Below are 25446 nucleotides of genomic sequence, written 5' to 3'. Positions count from 1 at the left end.
ATCTGGCTAAGTGCAGCTTGGTAGACACACCTTTATACTCTATATATAGGACTCTATAACTAAAACTATTTATATGGAGTCTCAATTTCTTTTTATTACTTATTTATTCAAATCCCTATAATAATAATAATAATAATAATAAATCTTTATTTGCTTAACTAAGGTACAGTAAATTAGGTGTAATAAATAATATGACTTCCACTTATTTAACCTTAAAGGCATGCAAAATTACAATTTTATAGTCGCTAATTTTTAATCAATTATACAAAATATACAAATTATTACAATCATGAATGTCAATTTACAAATTACATATTATTACAGCAATCATATCATATGTCCTAATCATAATGTCAATTTACCTTAGTCTACATAAACCTATTTTCCTAAAAATTCATCCACTGAGTAAAAAGGTTTCGTAATAAGCCAATTCTTTAAGTCCTTCTTAAATTTATCAAAATTCATATTTTTAATATCTATTGGCAATGCGTTATACACTTGAATGCACATTCCGTAACAATTTCTTTTATAATAAACTGATTTTGGTATTTTGTAATAACCTAGTCTATTTGCGTGTCTCCCTGATTTGGAATTATATATGTCAGCAGTTGTTTTAAATAGGTGAAAATTACTTTTAACAAATTTGCCTATCTCATAAATATACATACTCGGTACTGTTAGGATTTTATATTTTTCGAATAAAGATTTGCATGATTCATGTGGTTGGAGACCATAAATTGCACGCAAGCATTTTTTTGTATGATTAGAATTTTATTTATGTCAACTGAATTTCCCCATATAAGTAAGCCATAGTTCAGTACTGAAGAAACGTAACCGTGGTAGGCCATAAGTGCTGCACTTAACGACACTGTTTGCGATAAACGACGTAATACATATACAAATCGGTTTAGTTTTTTGGAAATTTTATTTATGTGTGCCTTCCAATTACATTGTGCGTCAATCTGTATTCCCAAGAAAGTAGCGTCAACTATTTCTTCTATGCTTATTCCATTGTATCTAACATTTAATTGTCCTAATGGTTGCGTATTCTTAGAGAAATTTATTATTTTAGTTTTGCTAAGATTAATATGTAAATTATTTTTATTCAGCCATTCTATTATTAATGTCAGTGTTTTATTTAATTCATGTGAATGATTATTTATGTCATTATTATTTAATTTATTCGATGTCACAATTACAGAAATGTCATCAGCATATAATATCATTTTATTTTCAGAAATGTCAGGTAAATCATTTATATAAAGTAAAAATAATAATGGCCCGAGTATGCTTCCTTGGGGAACGCCGCTTTTATTATACCGATATGTTGAATTATATGTAACATATTCATCTTTGTTATTTATATATCCAATTTCTACAGATTGTCTTCTATTTTTTAAATATGACTCTATCCATTTAAGTGCTAGCCCTCGAATTCCAAGATTATCTAGTTTTTTTAATAGGATTTCATGACAAACAAAGTCGAATGCGCTGGTCATGTCAATAAGTATAACAGTTGTATGCTTTTTGTCATCTACATTGTCAACTATTGTGCTAATAAGGTCAAAACAAGCAGAAGTTGTTGATTTTTCTTTTTGAAACCCATACTGCTCTTCTTTTAGGATTTTGAATTTAGTTATAAATTCAATAAGGCGTTTATGCATAGCTTTTTCTAAGATTTTAGCAAATATTGAAATTAGTGTTATAGGACGATAGTTGGCCATATTAGTTCTATCATTTTTTTTGTGTATAGGCCTAACAATAGATTTTTTTAGTTCTTCAGGAAAACATCCATTTTCTATAGATAAGTTTATTATATGAGTCAATACACCAGATATTTGTTTGCTGCATTGTTTTACTATTTTTGTTGTAACGTCATCATAGCCAACTGAGTTTGTGTTATTTAAAGTTCCAATCAAGTATTCAACTTCAGCTGATTCAAATGGTCTTAAGAAAATAGTGTTGGATACTAACTGTGTGTTTGTATTATCAATATTGCATTTTTTATTGTTCGTCACTTCTATGAAGAAGTCATTAATGTTTTGTGCTATGTCTGACGGATTTTTTATAACATCTCCATTAATATTTATCTCATTAATAAGATTATCTCGTTGTTTCACATTATCACCACTTTTTATTATTTTCCAAGCGGCACGACACTTGTTTTTAGAGTGTAATATACTTTTGTAGTTACAATTCTTTTGAGATAGTCTTATGCATTTTTTTAACATCTTATTATATGCCGAGAATTTATTTTTACTTTCAAGCGTATTATTTTTATAATACTTCATTTGTAAATAACGTTTTGTCCTACAACTAATTTTTATGCCCTTAGTAATCCATTTGAGTTTACCTGTATGTTTTTTTATCTTAATTCGTGTTTTTGGGAATGTTAAGTTGTAAAATGTTAAAAATTCATCATGAAACATATTAAAAGCTGCATTTACATCTTTTTGTTCAAACACGTTTGTAAATTTTATGCTTTTAATATAATTACAGAATTTTTTAGTATACTCCTCACAATAGTCCCTTTTAAGTATATAATATTCTTGGTTTTTTGTTTTTATGTTTTGATTTGTTATAAAAAGCATTTGTGCTGTGTCATGGTCTGATAGATTTAAGTTTAATATCTCACCTAGTGCATTTTGTATGTTACTTATTATTTGATCTATACACGTTTTTTTCCTCGTGGCATCTTTAATATGTAGCGTCATATTAAAGGCTAGCCTAGGCTATTGCTGTTCACGAGTATACTTAATAACACCTAGAAAACAGAAATTTAAATGCATATAATTTAGATATTTGGGTTGTTGGGGATCGAACCCAGAACCCTCTGCGATACATTAAGTCTATAACATTTTCCGTTCATTTAGAGCAGAATTTATCTGATATAGCAAATATAACGAACAAGCAAACGAGCATACAGTCTGACTGCTGATCAGTGTATTCTGTAACTGAGTCCATATACATACATAGAAGACTAGTTACTGACATATACCCAAGAAAGTCAGCCTGCATCCACACCCGACACGGAAGTTCTGCTTCACGACAAAATAGTAGCAGACAGTATTGTAGGCATTCCAGCTTGGTCCCGAGTAGTAGCGTCATCTGTGGCTAAATCAGGTAGAAATCTAATCATATCTGGGGTTCATTACAGATGTCCATAGGCGGTAGCCACTTACCATCAAGTGGACTGCATTCTAGTCTGATACTCCTAGATTATGCATAAAAATAATCTGCAAGTGTCTTTGTTGTACCACTTCAGACCAAAGCTCGTGCTTAACACTAGAAAATAGGTGTAGTAAACATAATCCCTTCAAACTTACACCTCAGGGGCAGCAAAACACCTGATTCAAGCGAAGCGTAGCATGATAAGTCCTGAACAATAATAATTAGTCACAATGAGATATTTATAATATTAACGATGAGCTCAATTTAGCATATAAACGTTTAAAGACGAGCAGGATAAACGTTGGAAATAACTTTACTATATCATTATATTTTGTACAATTCAGATGTTTAATAAGAAATAACTATACGTGCTATGTACCTCTTAACGCCTGTTAATTCAGCCAGAAATTAAATCAGATTATTATATTTCTTATATACCTAAAGAAACAAAGCACATAAAGATAGAAGATGTGGGACATCGTGAAGACGGTCATTATATGTTACGGGGTAAGTCAATTTATTTTGAGCTGGCCCGCTTTTGTGTAAACGCTGTGAAATTATTTTGAAGTATAATTTTTTTTGCACGGAACGCTATATTTTTTCGAAAAAAAAATAAAGTAGCATAAGTTGTTCATTATAACATCAGCTGCCAGTGAAAATTCCGTCAAAGTCGATAAAACCGTTTCGGGGATTAGCCGGACAACAAACAGATAGACGGATTAAAAATTTAACAGTTATTTTTTGATGTTAAACTAGTATACAGTACGTATGTATGTACGTACGTACGTATAGTGGTATGTATAGTAGTAGTCCTACCTGGGGTTGCTTGCCGGACGGTTCGAGCTCCCACTCTTGGCGCCGGCAACCCCGGAAGCCCCCTTTTAGTCGCCTCTTACGACAGGCAGGGGATACCGTAGCCCTATTCTAGTCCCGGAACTACAGAAGTAAACCTGAAATTAAAACGAAACGTGTTCGTTTCGTTTAAAACAATGTATTAATTTGTTTCTATTCCAATACACATTTTTATTTGTGTAAAATAAATGTGTAAATTATATTTCGTTTATTTCCAGATCCTTGGACTTGTAGAGTTACAAGAAGTCGACTTCTACACTTTTCAAATCAAATCGATCGATGTAGTTTTACAAAAATTAAAGAAATTGTGAGTTTTAAAACAGTTTTCAACATATACACACGCATATTATTAAGTGATAAATGTTATTTTATTGGTTAGTTAATAAGTTTTGTAGCTCCATGGTATGATTATAGTAGGTCATTGTTTCAGTCGCATTACATTAGTTCATCAAATTTGATAATGCAACTTAACTTTTTTACAGAGGTCGAAACTATTCGAACTGTACCTGTGGGGCTGGAAGCTATAGCTGTTACGATTTTACAATAACAGTCGATCGAAAGACAGATAATTGCAGTGTTTACGGATTCCTACAGAGCCGAAACAGTAGCATGCCAGAGCAAACGATAGATGTCAGCACGGGGTTAAAATATAGACTTCACTCAGCCAACCCACATGAACCCGTTGATAATGGAAATAGCAAACAAATTGCAATCATCACAGTAAGTAGCGTTGCCGCAGTTGGGGTAACCGGAGTTGGAGGGTACTTCCTCGCTGATGTCGTAAGAAATGTACTTCAATCAAACTCGTATAGAATATAGGCCCTGCATACGGTCTTTATCACCCGTTATTGATAATCAACCTATGCAATTTTTACTTTTTTTTTATAATTAGGGAGTAGCAGACGAGCATGCAGTCCACCTGATGGTAAGTAGCTGCTACCGCCCATGGACATCTTTAATCAACCCCAGATAGGATTAGATATTGCTACCTAAGGTCCGATACGGATGCGCCGCTAGCCCTGCAGACTAAGCTGGAACGCCTCGGAAAAGTACCTATGTCTACCTTACCAGACCCTTCAAACCAGAACACAGCAGCGTTCAACACTGCTGTTATGTGAATAAGTGTAGCGGTGGTGCCGCCCAAGTCGAACCACAAAGGGTTCTACCGCTTTCGAACCAAATATTGAAATATGATTAGTCTAGTACAAGCAGAAATTGTCAAATGTTTTATGCGTAAATCTTCTAGTTTATGCTGTATTTATATCAAAAAAGATGGCGAGAACAAATTGTCCAAGCAGGCCGAATTCTACCGATTTGCATAGTATACCTACACCGCACTTCGTACACCAAATTTATAATCTACTAATTTATAAAAAGCATTTCCTGTTAATTGGCGTTCCGTACGAATAAAATTACATATTCAAGGTTCTCATTAGTTGGTGCACTAATGGCGCGCGCTTAAAGCCACTAACATTTTAGGAGGTGGTAGAACCCTTTGTGGTTCGACTCCGGCGGCACCACCGCCACACCTATTTCAACTAATAACAGCAGTGTTAGCGCTGCTGTAAGTGTAAGTGCCGGTTTGAAGGGTGTGGTAAGGGAGACAGACTTTTCTGAGGCGTTCCAGCTTAGTCCTCAGGGGTAACAGCGCATCTGTGACCGACCTCAGGTAGGAATATCTAATCTTATCTGGGATTGATTACAAATGTCCATGGGCAGCAGTAGCCACTTACCATCAGGTGGACTGCATGCTCGTCTGCTACTCCTATATTATAAAAAGAAGAAAAAAAATATATAAATTATATAAGTGCTAATTGTATTTCTAACACACAACTGTATTTGTTTTGGGTAGGACTATGATTTCTATGTATATTTTCACGAAGTGTTGTCATATTATTTGGTCAGAGGTCCTACTTACATTTTTTTAAACTAATTTCAAGCTGTGAGTAATAAGAAGCTAAGGATCAGTACCCTTCAGCGCCCTAAACGGACTGTATCAAAAGTCACAGGAAATGTACGAGAAATACGTAAACAAATACAAAAACAGTCATTTTTGTAAAAACGTAAAAACTCATACTATGGGTACAGTTGTCTATTATTATTAATATTGGATAATAATTTGTAATTAGTCAAACTGTACGCCACAATTCTATTTGATTATTGTATATGTATATTATTATTTTCCTTATTGACTTCCTCTGTTTTATGTTATAAATGTAGAGTTGTAAATGTAGAGACGAAGGAGTTCTCAAACCAGTGCAACTTCAGTCAGGTTGGCGTTCGATAAAGATCGCCTTCAGTCGGGAAGCCTCGGCGTAGTAGAGCCTTCGTAGTGGTTTTTCAGGTGACAGGCACGGATTCTGCAAAAAAGTAATAAATAGAAAAAAAGATATTTTTTGCTATATTCGTTTTTGAATCGGGCACCAAAGTTGGAAAATCAATGTATTTCGGTGTTAACGCTACCTCACATATAAAATTATAATTTATTACGTATACTAAATATATTTTTTACTCATGTCATGTTGAAAATAATTGTGTTATCTTAATTTTTAAATACCTATATGTATGCTTGTTTTTCCTAGTATGTAAGTAGATAAGAATTTCGTGCTATACGTTTGTATACAAAATAAAACTGAAATGTATTGAAATATACTTTTAAAGTTAATTCTTTTAGTTTTTCTTTTAACTGTTATTCCACGACTAATTATTGATTTTACGTACCTGGATTATAACAAAAAAGAAATATTAAAACTTAAGGAAATATAAAAAAATTAAATATAAAACAATGAGTCCAAATCACTGCCTCCTGGTAGAGTCCCAAGAATGCTGGCCGCGTTGCCACGTTGTATGGCCTGGATTATTGATTTTAACAATAAGAAATGTATACAATCATAAATTATATGTGTTATATGTGTATTATGAAAAAGTTAGACGCTAAGTAGAGATTTAATTTTTAATTCACTACTTTGATTCCTGGAAGTTTATACAATGCTTTACTTTAATGCAACTAATTCCTTTCCAAGTGCTCAAATCATTTGTTTGTGATTTTGTATTTGTGTAATGCTTTAACTTTCAATTTTATCGAGACAATTTGTTGCAATATCTGACGCCACTTCATAGAAAATGACATATTCACCGTCTTAAATCTTTATCTGATGTTAAGAATCCCAAAAAATAATGCATAAACGTCGCATTTAATTTTAAATTGAATGTTAGGTGAAATTGGCGGATGGTATTAATTGTTTGAAATCTTCGTTAAAACTTTTTATTTAACTTATTAAATCTTTTCTACCAAAAACCTCCACACCCATAAATATGTCAGTTGCGAAAGTGTCATCGAATAGCAGGCGATTATTGAGTGAGTGGAATCCGACCCCTCGCTAAGGGGTGCAACGTCCGCGCCGGCGCGTGGCTCGCGACCCACCCGCGGCCGGCCGCAGCGCTACACTCCCGACAAAAGAAACCTATTAAAATACAATCGAACACCTAACACACCGAAAAAATCCAATCTATACGATCCCCTCGACAAATGTTCTCCATCTCTCGAAAATTTTACAAAAATCCGCCATGAAATAGTGTTGTGTGCCAGTGACAAAACCGAGGCCTAATCTGTTACGGTTTTCTAAACATTTTAGCAATCGCGATGTGTTTGTGAGGTGTCTGCGTTGGGCATGAAGACCGAACATTAAGTAACTGGGACTGTATAAGGTAAGTCTTTCTAATCGGTATCCACGTGATGACATAATATAGCACCTGCCCTCCAGCGCCCCGCGGTATATTCAGAAATTTTCGCAAGATATCCAATTTATTAACACTTTCCGATGTGATAAATAAGCTGTTTGAATGTTGGCTCTTTTTCACGCAATTTATCCCTTATTTTTGTCGGAAATATTCCCTCTCAATTGCCTATTAATTTCCAGTTTGTATTTATTTAAAAGTTAGTCCTATTTTTCACTCAGGATTTTTTGAATGGAATAAACAAACAAACAAACATTCTGACAATCCATTAATCCTATGGATTACTATAAAAACCCAACCGTATTTTTTTGTTGCAATATTTCTATCTGTAACCTAAGCAACGAACAAGTAATAAAAACCTTCCTTAAAACTATTTTGATAATAATATTGCAATGGTACTGTCAATATGACAAGGATTGCATGTATTCGTGTTATACATCAATTCATGATTGTCCTCCATAGCAGGGTTTGCGCATTTGTTTTAAACGTACCGTAATTCTAGAATGATCTGTATTTTTAATCATAAACGATATTCTATAGGATATTCAACAATCGGTGGCTATGTGAATAATTGCCGCACAATATTGCTGCAAAATAAACAAGATCCATTACCACCTACCACTTCTACGCCTTATAATATGTGACAATACTACAATTTATATCAGGTAGCTTTCATATCTACAAGGACTTTCGTTTGAAGTGGCTTTCATGAGTGATTTATTATCGTTTCAAATAAGCAAACAATTACTAATTGCCTATACACAAACAGATACTTTGATATTGATTAGCATATCCTGATATCGTTTAGAAGCATTGTGGTATTAACAATATTTAAAGTATCCGAATTCACGATCACCTCGAGCCAGTAGGTCATAGGTTTCCCCCTCGTTAAGAAAAAAAAAATTCATACATAGTTTGCCCCAAAAGTTGTGAAAATCGTGACCCGAACATCGTATGTTTAATAAAAAAATATAAAAGGACAACTAGCAATTATGTGTTAAACGTGCCTCCCTGAACTTTAACACGCATTTGTCAACGCCACAAACTTTGTCACGATGACGTATGGAGACCCTTTAGTGTCCTCTCATATAAAATTGCGTGGTTCAATATGACATGAGATTTCTTAACCCTACACCGGCATCATTCGCTAAATATAACAAACACTGTCCCGTTATATATAATCAATCTGTCCAATGTTTTGCTTAGCAAAGATCTCATTAGACAATTTCTTTATACTAGTCAAACTTCGATCTTTGGAAATAACCAAAATTTTTGATAACGGGCGTAATATCTAAGTATGTCATTATAGTGAAGACTAAATACTGAAATGCAACAAAACATAAATTAATTATTCGGGCAGCTAAAACATAGATAAGTGCCTACCTATTTCTGCCTCATAACAGTATTGTTAAACGCTGCTAAGTTCTGAACTGAAAGGTGGGTTAAGGGAGACATTATTTTCCGAGGCGACCCAGTTTAGTCCTCAGGGGTAGCGACGCATCTGTGGTCGATCTCAGGTAGGAATATCTAATCCTATGGGATTGAAGTAATATCTAATCCTATCTGGGGTTGATTACAGACGTCCATGTGCGGCAATAGTCACTTACCATGAGGTGGACAACATGCTCGTCTGTTACTCGTATATTATAAAAATAGTACATGACACGAATACTGTTAAGTATAACCAGCCCTTTTTTTCTTATTGGGTAAGCAGCCCATCGTCGCGACTGGTTCGAAAGGTGTCAATCTTGGAACAGCGGCTACTTCGTGCGAGATGGACTGCGTACACATTTGCCACAAGTATTAGATAAACATAGTTTTAGGTTCTTAGTAGGTAGCTATCGAAACAGCATTGTGCATCTACTTTAGCATACTAGGTCAAATCTCTTGACATTGTACATGTCCCTCGACAACAAACACGCGCTTCTAATAGACAATAAACTCACCAACCGCTTCGCATATTTAGGCATTATTTGTGTGATTTCACCGCCTCCGATATTTCAGTCCGTTTAATGTTTACATCAATTTACCAGTTGAAGGTGGTAGAGCCCTGCGTGCTGCGAGCCTCGACTCCGGCGGCACCGCCTATTTCTGCATAACAGCAGTGATATGTTCTGCTGATTTGGTAAGGATGTTGTAAGGGAGGCATACTTTTCCGAGGCGTTCCAGCTTTTTCCTAGATAGCGGTGCATCTGTAACCCCCGTGTGGTGTAACCCGATCCCCCAGTGGATTACAGATGTCCATGGGCGGCAGTAGTCATTTACCATCAGGTGGACTGCATTCTCATTTGCTATTCAATTCTCCAGTCCCTGACAAGTTTTATCTAATGGATGAGCACGTAGAACTCATCCACTGTATGTTTTGCATACTACTTTGCATCACAGACAAGAAACATGTGGACAGAACTCTATCTCTTTTGAGTACTTCATGCGGCAACATCGGCTTCTACTTTCTACATTGAGAGAACTATGCTCAAACTGCTTTGTTTTATAATTGGGAGTAATAATTCTAAAAGATGAATATTATTAACATTATCTCGTTGTATCTCCCTCGTCATAATTAAAAAAAGCCTTTCGTACAACATTGACCTATTTGGGGTTGATTTAAAGTAACCTTGACATTCGATAAATACTTAACGTCAATAACTTGCCCGTTTGCAACATCCATGTCGCTAGAAATGTGTTTAAGTGATCCTACATAATTGGCAAATAACACCGAAAAATGGTCAAGAAATAGTAACCAGAACGCTAGAAATATCAAAGAGTTCCTACATAATTGTCCAATCGCATCGAAAAATATACAAGAAGTAAATCCTATCCAACGTCCTATCTAATCGTTCAAAGCAAAACTTAATCCAGCAAATGATACAAAGTTATCACACCATCCATTCATTTGTCTGTAATTAGAGAGCAAAAATAGCTCTTTGATTGGTCTTTCTCATTTCTTCAGCTCTGCCTTGAACTTCGCTTTATCAATAAACGGATGACCTTCGAGCACTGTCTTTGCCTTATCTTCCTTCGTTATTAGTAGCTACTCATATTTTTATTTTTTTTAACTACGCCGGTGCTTTGTTTTTCAACTATTAATTACTTCCGTAGACCTATAATTTGTTTATACATAAAAATATAAAATGTTACTTCATTTTATGGAACTAAATTGGGGTTATCTTCTTAAGTTCAAGTTAAATTCTACTCTAAATTAGTCAAATTCTGTTCTTAAAAAACGATCGACGTCTTGGTCTCTTGCCTTTCAGTTCCTTAGTTATAATTTTCTTGTCCAAATTGCTGGCTGGTTTTTGCTACAGTTTCTTAGTTATATCCGAAATAGGTTAAAAAAAAAAGTAGTTACCAGATTTCACCCATACATATTAACATAGCAAATTATAAACTTATAAAAATAGTTAGTCATTGTCACGAGTTAATTATTATCAACTAAAATGGTTTTAACAGTTTAGTTAAAGATTCGTATAGTAACGTGGTTTTCTTCAATGCGCGCAGAACTTCCAACTTAAATCCCCAAACAGCTTAGCTGAGCTCTCAGGCACAATTAGAACTAATACCTACAAACAATAAGCCCTAAAACGATTCTATTAAGTGACTTAACACTATGTTATAGTTCTTACTAAAGATGAAATAAAGGTCTACAAATCTTAAAATCTTTTCGAAATAATATAAATTATCAGGTAGTTTTAAGAACTCTATAGACCCAGCAATTCTGCATGGCTTCAACCGGGGGGTTTTATAATATAGAAGTAGAAAACGAGCATGCAATTCTCGTGATAGTAAATGGCTACTGCTGCCCATGAACATCTGTCATCAAACCCAAGTATTATAAGATAACTGTCCTCCCTAAGATCGGGCGCAGATTGCTACCTTGAGAACTAAGTAGCTACGACGCGGATAAGTATGTATTCCTTACCACGCCCGTTATACAGCTGAATGTTACACAGCTGTCATTAGGCGGGTGTGGCGGTGGTACATCCGTAGTCACTACAATGTACCACCATCAAACTAAAAACTTTGTGTGTTCAAAATTTGTCTCCACAGCAATTTCCCTTCTTTTCCAGTTCGATGCGTTGATATAATGTGAAGGGGATTTAGCGAAGTCGGCGATGGAGTGAAAACATGAATAATGTAAACTGAACCTTTGTCGCATTTTACCTACATGTTTACCTTAGGCTAGTCATACACGGAACGATTTACAGTAGATCTAAACTTAAACAACTTACATAACAACACTAACATAACATATTTTAGCTTTTAACGGACTTTGTACTTGATTTCTCGGCGTACTCGTATGAATTGCTCTATTCCACTCCCTCACACATATATAATTATATCCTTTCATCTAAACCACTTGTCTTGTATCTGGCTTTCCTCAAAATTCACATTGCAACTGCAGTTAAATTGTTAACAGCTGTTCAATGCAGCTGCATTGAATTGAAATGGAAATGACTGCATCAAAGATTGGAAATGACTTATAAAGAATTTAGAAGTATTTGATTCCAGCGGTCCCTGCAGGTTTTTTCAACATTTTGAACTGTTTAAAACTGCCCGTGCATGGCCGCCCTTAATCGCATTAAGAAACGAAGTGACAGACTCCGTTTATGAGATCAACTTGGGTAATGCAAGACGCAATGCCCTATTTTACTTAAGCTATGAACGCATCATCGCTATACATTTATGTCTTACAGCATATACTGAAGTACATGAAGACTTACCTAAAATATTGGAGAGACATTTTACAGTTATATTTAAAGCGATCGTGCAACTTTTCTAATAATTATCTGGTTTCTTGTTCTTGTCGTGTCAGAATATAGTTATATAGTAGAAGAAATATACGATCCAAGTGTACTTACGAATCTACAGTCAGCTGCACTAGTAGATGAGCAGATCAAAATTCCTAAAATACCTATAGGGTAATAAGCACTAAACACCCCTAGAATCATTATTAAATGAATCGTAAAGTGTCAAAATTAGATGAACACTAACGGTTCAAAAGTAGCTGAACACCGTATGTGCAAAATGGCTAACGTCACTAATATGAAGGTGGTAGAACCCTTTGTGGTTCGACTCCGGCGGCACCACCGCCACACCTATTTCTGCCTAATAACAGCAGTTTAAGGTGCTGCCGTGTTCCGTTTTCCGAGGCGTTCCAGCTTAGTCCTCAAGGGGTAGCGGCGCATCTGTGGCCGACCTCAGAATGGAATATCTAATCCTATCTGGGGTTGATTACAGATGTACATGGGCGGCAGTAGCCACTTAACATCAGGTGGACTGCATGCTCGTCTGTTACTCCTATACTGTAGTGTTGATCTATTTTTGAAACTTTAATCTCTTCTTTTGGCAGTACATATAATTATTTAGTTAACAAAAAGTAATGTTGTAACATATTTAGCTTCAAGGACTATAGCTATCGACAGGATGCAGCTTCCGGAATGCATTTTAGTGCATTGTTATCGTAACCTAATAAGGATAATACTGTAGTTTCATTGTCATTCAATCTGGGTTGCAAAGACCTTGTTGACTAAACGGTTTATATAATATATTATGGAGACATAAATATACTTCCAATTTTTAGAACTGATGTAATTATTTCAATAGTTCTAAGTAGTGCAATTCGATTTTTTATGGTCCTTTTTCGCAAAAGAATGAACCTGCTTCGACACCTCCCACCAGTTTTATGCACCTCCCTCTCTCCACCTCCAGCACAGCCAGTGCCGGATGCAAGTCAAATCAACTCCTTTTTTAGCCGCTACAAATATTTAAGTTCCAAAGCTTCACCTCTCTTCAGAAATAAGCATGCAGTCGAACTGATGGTCAGTCACTGCCGCGCGTTGAATTCTGCAACCAACTTCATGTAGAATAATAATAAGGAATCGCTATTCGTGTGTTGTCACTGCTAATAGCTAATACCCTTTATTCATGTTTGCTTACCAAGAATTTAAATTTTGATAATTTGCTCTTACTTACTAGAAATTGTCATTGACAGCCTGCATTTAAACCCTTTCAAAGTATAATAACTTCTTTACGCCAGAAATAGGTGTGACGGTAGTATCTCACCGGTACAACTATATTGTTCTACCTCCTTTTAAAACCATCGGCACCACTATAAGAAATTCAAAGTATTCACAACCAGATAAACAATATTGCAATTAAAAATGCATTTTTCTATTTGTCTTTAAAAATAGACGATTTTATTAATCATAGCAACAGAATAGATTTAAAACTCTTGTTCCATATAAAAGAAATGAATGAAAATCTATGCAAATGGGCACGTTTCCATAAATTGAAGCGTACATGTCATAAGTCGTAATAAAGTATAATCTACAGTCCATTTTACTTCAGTCTGCCAAGTGTAGTGTAGTCAGTAGTCTAGAACACTTAGTTACGCAAGGGTCGCGTGCATTCCACTACTGGCCTCGTTGCCTCCTTCACAAAAATGCGAAATGTTTAACCTACTAACTGAAATGTGCATTACGTATCTTACTTTACGACTATGTACGACTCTATTATCCATGGGTTGCGAAAAGAGGTCACAGAACTTTGAAATATAACTTTTTACCCGACTATGGAGGATAAAGCGTTTTGAGCGTATGTACGAGTATGTATCAGACTTTGGCACCCTCTGCAGCTCAATAGCTAAAAGGATACTAACATATGAGGTGTGGTTGGATTCATCTAAATTATGGGAGTAAGTTAACATTTTAAAGTAAATCGGGTATATGTTTTTGTAATAATTCTCTAATTAGAAACAACTTTTGGATATTTGAGATAAGTAGTAGTAATGGTAGTTGGAATTTAAATCCCTGGCATGCACAATTTAAAGTATATTAAAAAACTGTCACTCGCTTAATCGGCGAACTAAAATATCCTCAGGAAACCTACAGCCTGAAAATTCTCAAAAATGTATGGAGTGCATCAATAGCCAGCATAAGGAACTAGAAAACTTATCTACAAGATTGTAATTTTGTGAGGTGACTCTAGGTGACATTGGGACGGTAAAGGCTGGATGATAATGGATTTAAAACTTAATATTGTGAATTAAAATAACAAAAATTTCGTAAATTATATTGCATCCAATAGCAACCGCTCAATTATAGTGAGAGTGAAATGTTGTTTGTTTAAAGTAATGGACGTATCGCGTGCCGACATTTATTTTTACCCCTTCATTCAGTTTTGCATAACTTTTGTTGCCTAACAAATTGACTAGCATTTGTATCGTATTTTATTATCGCAGGTAACATTGAAGTACGAGCGTCGAGCATACCTATTTGTTAAAAACCTACCAAAGTATAAAAAATCGAATATAATATTTCTTCTTCTTGATTGATTGATGTGATCTTCTTGAATGATTGATTTATAGTGTAATGTATTAATGTAATGACTAGTTAGTAATACAATCAATCTATGAATATGCGGCTACCAAAAATGTTAATTTGACAATTTCTATCAAGCAGAAATGGTCAAATTCGAATCAAAATCGATCTTTCTAAGACAATATTATTGATCGATTTATATTGCGTGTATTAATATTCCTGCGACGTAGATAATACATATACAGTGTGATTTCTCCTTCACTTCACATGCGATTCCACCAAATTAAATTAATTATAACCACTGAGGGCCTTATTTGGAGGGCTTCAATCACCACAGATAGCCATTTGACGGTCAAACGCAATCAACTTACACCGTCATTTCATTGGGCAATCACATATAAGCAAATTAATTAAGCAAATCACATATACTTTACCATTATATACCAAAAGCCATTCATTTCATAGAAAATCATACAGAAAATGTAAAATTAGTTGGCAAACAAAAATTGGAAAGTGGGAGGGAAAAATGTCAATTGCAAAGGGTTTAAAGTAAGATTCGTGAAACTGAAATTAATTTCCCTTTTGAGCGATATTACACTGTCCTTGGCATGAGGGGTTACGGCAAGACCTTGTTTGGAGACCTCTTCATTTCCGATTTAGGCTACAATCTGATGAAAGAAGATATAGTATGTAGAATAAATGATATGAACAAATAGATAAAAATGACAAAACTGGTAATGTAATTAAATGTTGACGCAAATCTGAAAATGTGTAAACGAAACTATTAGTAGAATACATGAAATAGTTACGGATATGTAAAAATATGCAAAAAAAAATATATAATTTATAAAAACATGTTTTAGTATCTATTCATTAAATAATACAGTTTTGTTCAAGCTAATTAACTGTTAAAATCTGTATTATTTATTATTAGTCTTGAAAATTTATTTAATTTGTCGAAATAAATGTTAATTATTTAATTTCAAATTTTAAAATTGCTTCGAAGATTTTAATAGGAAACAGCATAGTTTCATGTGCTGTGACCGGTGTGTTTATATGCATATACATATAAAATAAGGCAACTACCTTAGTCCACAGGAGTAACAAACCATCTGCATCATTCTATATGGTGTTGATTGCAGATATCCATAAGCAGCAGTGTCAACTTACCATCATATGGACTGCTTTATAACTTTAACCCTAAAACCTAAATAACGTTTTGAACGCGTTGAATAAAAAACAATAAAGCAATCGATACAAATATATTTATATGTTGAACACATTAACATTGGCACGTGAAAATTAATCTGTATGTGACGGGTCTTTCGGGGCGTGGAAATGACTTAGTGAAGTATCCGCCGATATCCGAACCACGAGAATGATCTGCATCCATATCCGTATCCGTTACTTGTTAATTAAATTTTGAATGAATCTTTTATACGCAATGACCTTATAATATAAATTAATTACATACACGAAATATTCACAAGCAATTATGTAGCGATAACATACTATTAAATTCCATTTAAAATTGTTTATTTCTCAGAATCACATATTAGGCTCATTTATATAGCGACAAATGAATATTTAAACATTATATTATGTAAGATACTATTTAAAGTAAGCGCTTAAAAATCTAAAAACAATAATTATGCATTATATAAAGCAATGTTGTTTAACGGTTACGTGCACTAAATGAAGCCAGTAAACATTATAAAAAAGTTGAGATCCGTATCCATATTCGCCGATGTAGACACCAATGATCCGTATACGGATTTATTATTTGCTGACCCGGCACATCTCTAGTGGAAATAATGACGGCCACTTAATTGGCTCGGATTTGACTGCTGACACTTTAATAAACGTGAATTGTTTGCGAAATTTGGTAATGATGAATAATTTATATGCCATGTATTTAATGTATCATTGTTTTAAATGTATGTCATGTATCTAAGTATTATGTTGTTAATTGTAATGTATTTATTCGTTGTAATAAACTCATTACTGTCTCACTGTGACATGGGTCTCGTATTAATTAAGTCGGAACCCAGTAACTTTAGTTGTGAAGATCGGAACCGATTTACGAATTTAACAACATCTTTCGCGGTAATGGCAAATATTGATGATAAAAGTGAATCAAAACACTCATATAGAAATTCAACGTTATGTAAAATTCAAGTAAATCATACGTATAGGTTACCTACCTTTTGAATTTTACCTTTTGGACACACACCAACAAACAGAAATGCTTCTTACATTAAAGTTCATACGTCTATTTTGACTTGCAAGTATATGGAGTTCTGAATAAACAATTTAATTCGTAAAACATGTTGCCAATGTCAACATTATAATAGGTATATATAAGTTGTACCAAACATTGTAATAGGTATGTATATAAGTTGTACTTAATATGACATACATATTGGAATCTACATAGATTGACTAAATCAAGTTAACAAGGTTTTACCGTTTTATTTGTCAATCGATTATTTTTCTTCTTTTTCTATTAACGACCTCTAATGTTACCAATAGAAACATTAGAAAAAAGTACAGTTGTGGTCGAAATTGGACCAATAAACGAACCTAGTAAATATTATTAAGCTCGAACGTAAATAAGTGACCCATTCAGAAATCCTAGCATTACCTTTGATGCATTGCGCCAGCCTCCACCGCAGTGCACCACTCGGCTCTTACGATCTTAACACTTCAAGAATAAAGTCGCTATTTACTTTTAATGAAATAAATCTTAAGCGAGTAATTGAAGAAAGTCGGCTTCCACCAGGGTCGTTCGTAAATTGGTGAACAACTCTCAAAAATGTCGGGTTTTGCTTTAATTTCTGATCGAGATTTTTCGATGTGAATTTCGTTATCTGTTCGAACTCTCAATAATTACTGAAACGATGACAAAAAAATAATGACGTCATAATGAATTGTGTGAAGGTATACCTGTGTCACAAAAATATGATGAATAATAAATTTAACATCCAATAGGTAAACCCATATCCACATGATATAATATCAGATAATATCTAATATCAGATAGTACTAAATCGGCTAAAGTGTCCTAACATTGAAAAACCACCCCATACTCCGTGCTTATAAAGCCAAGCTTGTATTTAGAACGAGTTTAAAATAATTTATTTTCTTCAGCAAATTATTATAAAATCATAAAACAATACTACATAAGAACAATTTCTCAAGAGGGATAAACGAGAAAAATCAGTTTATATTTAATAACCGCCTGTCTTAAGCAATACATCTCTATTGGTATTTGTCTAGTCTGTTGACTACTCGATAATTCCGCACAGAGCTCGATTGTCACGACATTCCCCTTGTACTTATTGCTGATGCGTATTGTTGATGCGAACTATAAGCTTTGCATTTCAAACTATTTGAGAATTGAAACGCTTCTGTAAATCCGTTTCAAATTCGAAATAGAGCTTTTCAATTCAAAGTCAATCCGTCCATATATATGGATATGATATGATATATATCATAATCTTATAAACAAGATTTTTCAATTTTCGACCATAAGTTTCTCGTTATAATTGAACAAAACCTATAAAGCCAAAATAACATAAATTATTTGAAAATTTTGCCTAAAAATGTATTGATAAGGCCTAAGGGTCCTGGTAGAAATGCCATCATGCAAACTTCTTCGAAACTAGATGCAGCAATGAAACGCTCACACGCATTTAAGCACCGGTCGCAGGTACTCTTTGACTCTCGATGCAGAAGCGGAATATAAATAAAATAAATTTCAAAATGTTTATAATAATTATAGTCCGTAGTAGTTTCCGATACCGCGACCCAACAATGCTAAAAGTAACTAGTCTATTAAGACTATGTGTTCAAATAATGCTATAATTAGTGAATTTGATGTATTTTCCCTATGTAATGAAATAGTTTATAATATAGGGAAAATACAATAGGTTCAATATTGCTGTTAAGAGACGGATAACACAAGATGTAATGCATATTTTAAATATTTTATTATTTTATTTTTAAACACATTTTAGCTGTTTTGTTAACGGTTTATTGCGTGAACTTAATTATATTTTATCAATAACACAATCGCAAATTAGTATAGTTATCAGATGCCGCACGCACTGTTAATTGTAATTAAATACGATTTACTTAAATTTCTAGTAATGTTTACACGAAAAATCAATTTAGATTACGTGAGAATTTGTTTAATATCCCATTAGTCCGTAATTGCAATAATTTTATTTTTGTTGATGAATGTATTTGTGTGAGAGAAAGGTTCAATGTTCCATAAGCACAGCCGTTAAATTACCTTTAAGTCAAATTATTTTTACTGAACCAAATGGCAACTGCTATAAATTAATAAATCATAAAATGCTGTTTCATCCCACGAATGTAGCGCATATGGGCATCCGCCGGGCCGGACGTAGCCAAACCACGGTACGTCTTTTCGTATAGCCCACTACTTCGTAAACCACGGTACATCTTTTTCGTACAGCCCACGACTTCATTAGAGTCAACAACTTTAAACAATAGGAGCTTTTTTGCCGACAACTATACGAACTTTTTAGTCGACTTTAATTCCCCAGGCGTCACGCTAATACACGGTACACAGCTTTGGACCCCCACCCCCTTCTTTTTGATAAAACTTTAGGTACCATGCGTGGACTAACGCTGAACAAATAAGCACATATTTCTTCTTAGTCCATTTATTCTAACATATATTTCTCTTTTGAATATGAAATAAACAGCGCAACTCTATGAGATACGGCTTCTTGCTTGCACAAAACTTCTAACATTGAATCACCGGTAGGAACTAAACGTATTATATGTGCTTGTGCTTTTGTATCCCGGTATTCCCTCGGCGCTTGTAACGTTTTCAATGAATGGCGCTGAAATAGAAATCTGGCTGCTTTTACCACATAGAAATTCCAAACGCAATGAAACGAATACAATTCAATTTTACGGCATGGACGTCCAAGATAAAAAGGTGTTAATTAGACAGATAGGTGTTAATTAGATAGATAGATTCTAAATATAATATTATTAAATTTAGAATAAGCCATCTTTGTATATTAAAGGAAGGAAATAGGATGCAAATCCTATATAATGTTAAAATGACGCATATATTATTACTATTCGGCAGGTCGAAATGCGACCGTTATTAAACACATAAACTAAACTTGAGGATAACCGAAGTAATGCATGAATTTTGTTTAATTACATTTATTTCGTATGTCAAACCTTCATAATGTTTATCTTTCTGCAGTCTTTCACCTTATGAATTGATATTATTTCAAATCTCGCACTCCTCCATGCGCGCAATGAGTATAAAATGTTTTTCTTCAAGATCATTAATTTATAGATTCTCGTCACCTTCAAGAAACAACAGTAATTTTAATAAAATTAAGAATAGACTCTCACTAAAATTCGAAATGCCATGAGTACTATTGACACCGATCAAATCGATCGGAATCGAACCCGGAAGTAATAATACAAGTTTAGACTTCCAGGGATCAAATTTGCCAATTCTATCAGCTTTCACAGCCCATACCAACTTGTTGCGTCTTGTAAATTCAGGGCTGCAACAACAAAATAAAATTTTATACCTTGTTTCATAGTTTGTAACATAACTCGCTATCGCGTGAGCAAAGTAAACAAGTTTAACATGATTTAATAGCTAGTAGCTTTAGTTAATTGGAAACGAAAACTAACAAAAATGTTTTACGGTATCGTGTTCGGAGTAACCGTGTTATTTTTAGATAACCTATTAGACTTATATTTCGAGATACAAACTTGCAGTTTAAAATGCATTTAGAAAGTTTAGAATTTTCTTATTGGTACACAGAGTGAAAATGTATAAATAAAACAGATATCCTTGGTATGGAGCTATGGCTATGGAGCTATGGATTGATAGCTACAGAGGCCTAAAAAAGAACCTCTAAATATTTATATGCGTAGTACACGCCCGAGGACAGCGTGCACCCGAGCACAGCGCAAGCCCATGCGTAGCACACGCCCGAGTACAGCGTAAGTTCGAGGGCAGCACGTCTTTACGTTCCTAAGGCTATGGCATTGTATATCAATAACTTCATTATACACTATTCAAGTTATATTATTAGAAGTACACAAACAATAATGCTACGTTGCTACTGAATTAACTCGTGTCAAAGGGTTATAAATAGAACAGAACCTACGCCGGTTCGACATGTGAGAATAGTTAACAATGAATTTGTCTTATAATAAGCGGGTGACGATAAACTTTTTGCAAGTAATAATGTCTTTCTCGATATAAATCGTCAACAATGAAAAACAAGTTATTCAGTACATAAGTAAAATCGTAGTATTGTGTAAAACTATAAAATAGCTACATTTTTCTAAGACTTTATTTAAAATTGGAAACCTAACAAATAGTCTGCCTAATGGTTATTAGTCAACCGATGTAGAATTTTATCTACAAATACGTCGCTACCCTCAAGAACAAATTGAGGCAACGCATGTAAGCTTTTTCCTAATCACAATCTGCAAACCGAAAAACAGCAGTGCAATACATTGCTCATAAGATACAGAATCAGCTCTACATGTAGGTCATTTTAGCTATTCTACTCCAATATTATTTCGACGATTAAAACGTGCATGTCACTCATATCGCATTCTCACAAAGCTCAATACAAGTGATACAAGTGTTCAACCCCTATGAGAATAAAATCTGGCCGACACTCCAAATAAAAACGAATTGCGGTGAAGCCCGCCATCTATCCAAATAAACTGAATGAAGAATACAAATGAGATACCTTACCGTCCGCCTTAAGCAGGCTAGACGGACGAGGCGTAGAGCGAAAACATTACGCCAGACAATACTCCTTTTATTAACATTTCTAACATGCATCTTCGTTGCCTTGAATATAGCCTACTAGTTTTTGCCCGAGGCTTCGCCCGCGTTAAAAGAAAATAATATGACATACTAACATACATAAAACTGAAAATTAGAAAATTGGTCGTACCAACTCAGAAACCTTTGTGGGCTCATGGACAACAACTTTGCTAAAGATCATCACTTGATCAAATGCATAGTTTACGATTCAATTCCTACTAATATCGATTAAAATAATCGATTTTTTGGTCCAAAAGATCGATTCTCCGATTAATCGATCTTAGATCGCCATCCCTACTTTCCGTGGGATTTCCGGGATAAAAATTATCTTATGTCCTTTCTCGGATCTCAGACTATCTTTGTACAAAATTTCATTAAAATCGGTTCAGTGGTTTAGGCGTGAAGAAGAGACAACCAGACAGACAGACAGACAGACACAGTTTCTTTCGTATTTATAATATTAGTAAGGATTAGTTAGGATATACGAAACATGATGAAACTGATGTCACATCAAAACACACATTGTAAATAAATCAGTGTATCTACGGTTCAAGATATATAACTTTGTGATAGACGGACGGACTATGGACCCTTAGTAATAGCACAGTATAAGGATATACAGTAATTTAACTCGGCCCTGTCCTTGAATTAGATACCTACGGTTGCGCTGGGCACGGTAACGCGTTAGGGCTGCCTGCCTACAGTTTTTTAATTACATCTGCATACTTGACTTTCTTTTTAATTTTTTGATTGTAAATGTTGTATTTTTTTATTTATACAAATGAATGCTATAGTTAATTATATAGAAAGTGTTGAATGAAAATGCATGTTATGTTTTTTAATATGTATATATTACGTAATAAAAACTATTCTTATGATTGGGTACTTGACAGTTACAACAATAAAATATGAAATATGTTCGACATGATAGCTTATAAATTAACATAAATTATGCAAAATTTAGTTTAAATATTTAATACAATATTTAATAATAATTTTAATTAGAGATGCACCGAATAGTGGTTTCACCGAATAACCGAATACCGAATATTATTCGGTTTAACTTTCACCGAACTGGATATTCGGCCGAATGATTCGGTTTACCAATTCATTGTTTTGCCGCGTAAACAGGTTCTAATATTTCTTTTATAGTGTCCATTATTGTCAATTTGCCAGTTACCTGTGTTCATTAAAACTTTGATTTAAGTTGTAAAAAGAAATACTGATTTGAGGTTTAAAATAAATGTTAACTATACTAACTTTAGAATCTATACAAATAATTAAAATTTAAGTGTCTGTTTGTAATGTCAAAATAACAACATTTTACTAAGACCATATAACATAAAAGGAAAATATAAAATATACGGTACATACGGTACTTTTAACGAAAAAAAAAATTATTTCAAATTTGGTTTGTTCCGGCTAATCTTTAAAATGGCTGTACTGATTTTGATGGGACTTTCACTGGCAATTAGCTGATGTTATAGACAGTAACATAGGCTACATTAATTTTGGAAAAAGAATTAGGGATAAGCGCAAAAAAGTTAAATCCCATGAAAACTTCAGAGTATTTACACTTTTAACGCGGGTGAAACCGCGGGGCACAGCTCGTAAGTAATAAATATGTTCTTTTAAGGTTTCAAAATAAATGTTGATTTGAAGTTTAATTGCTTTATGTTATTAAATTATCATAGGATTTCTTTGACTTAAAATATAACATAAATCTTACATAAGAAGTTTTGTGTTTTAGTTATGTACCGTGTCGTGTATACACGAAAGTAGACATACCTACTCGAACCGAATATATTCGGCACCAAAACCGAATAATTCGGCCGAATACAAATACCAAAAAAGATGCCGAATACGCCGAAAACCGAATACCAAACGAATATTCGGCGCATCTCTAATTATAATCTATACTCCGATTCATAATTGGGTGTCCAAAATGTAAACAAAGGTGTTGACCTATCAAGAAAATACCTTTCAAATGGTAGTTTCTTATTTTTGACGATCTTAAAATAATACAACAATAATAAAATATTGATCTAAATAAATTAAGATCAATTCTCATTTTCTAATATTTATATTACCTCATTCAGAATAGTCCCTCGGCGGCATATCGCGCGAACAAACGGGTGCCGAAAGGCCGCTAAGCCACGCCCTCAGCCTTTGTTGCGCCGCGCGACGACGAATAAATACGACGCGTGCGTTGTGCAAGCAAGCCCTTCGTTTATCAACAGTTTCGAGTTTTATTTTGCGCGGGAATAATAAAAGTTGTAAATTGGTCGAAGAAATAGTTTTATTCTATTAATTCAGAAGAGGGATAACCTCAAATAACAAGCTCTGACACCTGTCTACTGAACCAAAATTACAACAATCATACGTATTTTTTTAAAATATCAAATTGTATTAATTAAAAACTAATCTAATTTAGTAGTAGTAGTACCTAGTAGATTAAGTATCTAGTATTAACATAAAAATCATTGTAATTGTCTTACCTTTCGGAGTTTCCAGGCAGTTTAAAAAATGTTATATCTGGATGTGTTATTGACGAATTGAAGCAACCAAAAACAACACAATATAATCTATAACTTTTCTTCGCCATATTATTCTTGAAACAACAAAATATCTTACAAAACCGTCACATAACCCGCTCGTCACCGTGGCACATTCACGACACTGCGTGTACCGAGTGTTTACTTACCTCGAGGCGAGTAGGCGTGGCTTGCGTTTCGTGCGTTTGTATGAAGATAAAATACTGTATATCCTTATACTGTGGTAATAGGGTCACGTTGCCACCCTTTCGATATGGAACCCAAAAAATACGCGTAAATTATACATTTTATGTCTTAAACATAAGTAGATTATATTTGTTCAAGAGTAAATTACATTTACAAGGAAGGAAAAAACTGAATTTATTGTATCCTTGCAAGACACGTCATTGCTAATATAAGTTACTATATTTAACCCAAAGTTATTTCAATTGCTGATACCTATACCTAATAGGTATACTAATTAGTTATGTGTGCAATACTTGTAATGTAATAACGTAATGAATTTTATTGTTGTGTTTATTCATTAAACTTAAAAACTTATTGCCATATTAAGAATATGTACGAGTATTTCGTACATAATTTATATTTAGTCGAATTTATAACAACAAACAAAGGGCCCGGACTTTCTCTTCCCTCTGTACAAAAAGGGTAAAGATTTTTTTAAATAGTAGGAACTTGATTAACTTTACCTTTGGAGTTCAGATAAGACTTCGAAATTTTATTATGTATTATATGACATTATATAATATAATATTTAAGTTATTATGAAGCATTTGAATTTGAGAAATCAGTGTATTTCAGTGACGCGCGACGCTTAAGACATTTTTATTCGGTGGGCGTAAGTGGCACGTATCTATGTAAAACATAGTATATTTACCCGACTGCAAAGGGTAATGTTTTTCGAGCACATGTATATTTCATTCTTTAGCATATTCTGCAACCTAAATTTATA

General features: G+C 34.0%; 1 protein-coding gene and 1 long non-coding RNA gene across 2 annotated transcripts in view; both read left to right on the top strand.

The window, feature by feature from the left end:
* Window positions 1-3456: 3456 nt before the first annotated feature.
* LOC140750373 (uncharacterized) lies at window positions 3457-6688 on the top strand. The gene is made up of 3 exons (XR_012103198.1): window positions 3457-3678; window positions 4242-4330; window positions 4506-6688. It is a non-coding gene; the product is annotated as an uncharacterized LOC140750373 (long non-coding RNA).
* A 716-nt stretch (window positions 6689-7404) lies between these two features.
* Window positions 7405-25446, top strand: part of LOC140750234 (uncharacterized) — a 60251-nt gene continuing 42209 nt past the window's right edge. The window contains exon 1 of the mRNA XM_073083662.1: window positions 7405-7731. The gene's annotated coding sequence lies outside the window, so the exon portion shown is untranslated. The remainder of the gene's footprint in view (window positions 7732-25446) is intronic.

Source organism: Epargyreus clarus, unplaced genomic scaffold (genome assembly GCF_041222505.1).
Source record: "Epargyreus clarus isolate Ecla_fem2 unplaced genomic scaffold, WU_Ecla_fem_2.2 ptg000019l, whole genome shotgun sequence".
In the NCBI taxonomy this organism is placed as follows: domain Eukaryota; kingdom Metazoa; phylum Arthropoda; class Insecta; order Lepidoptera; family Hesperiidae; genus Epargyreus; species Epargyreus clarus.
This window is presented reverse-complemented; position numbering and strand designations above follow the sequence as displayed.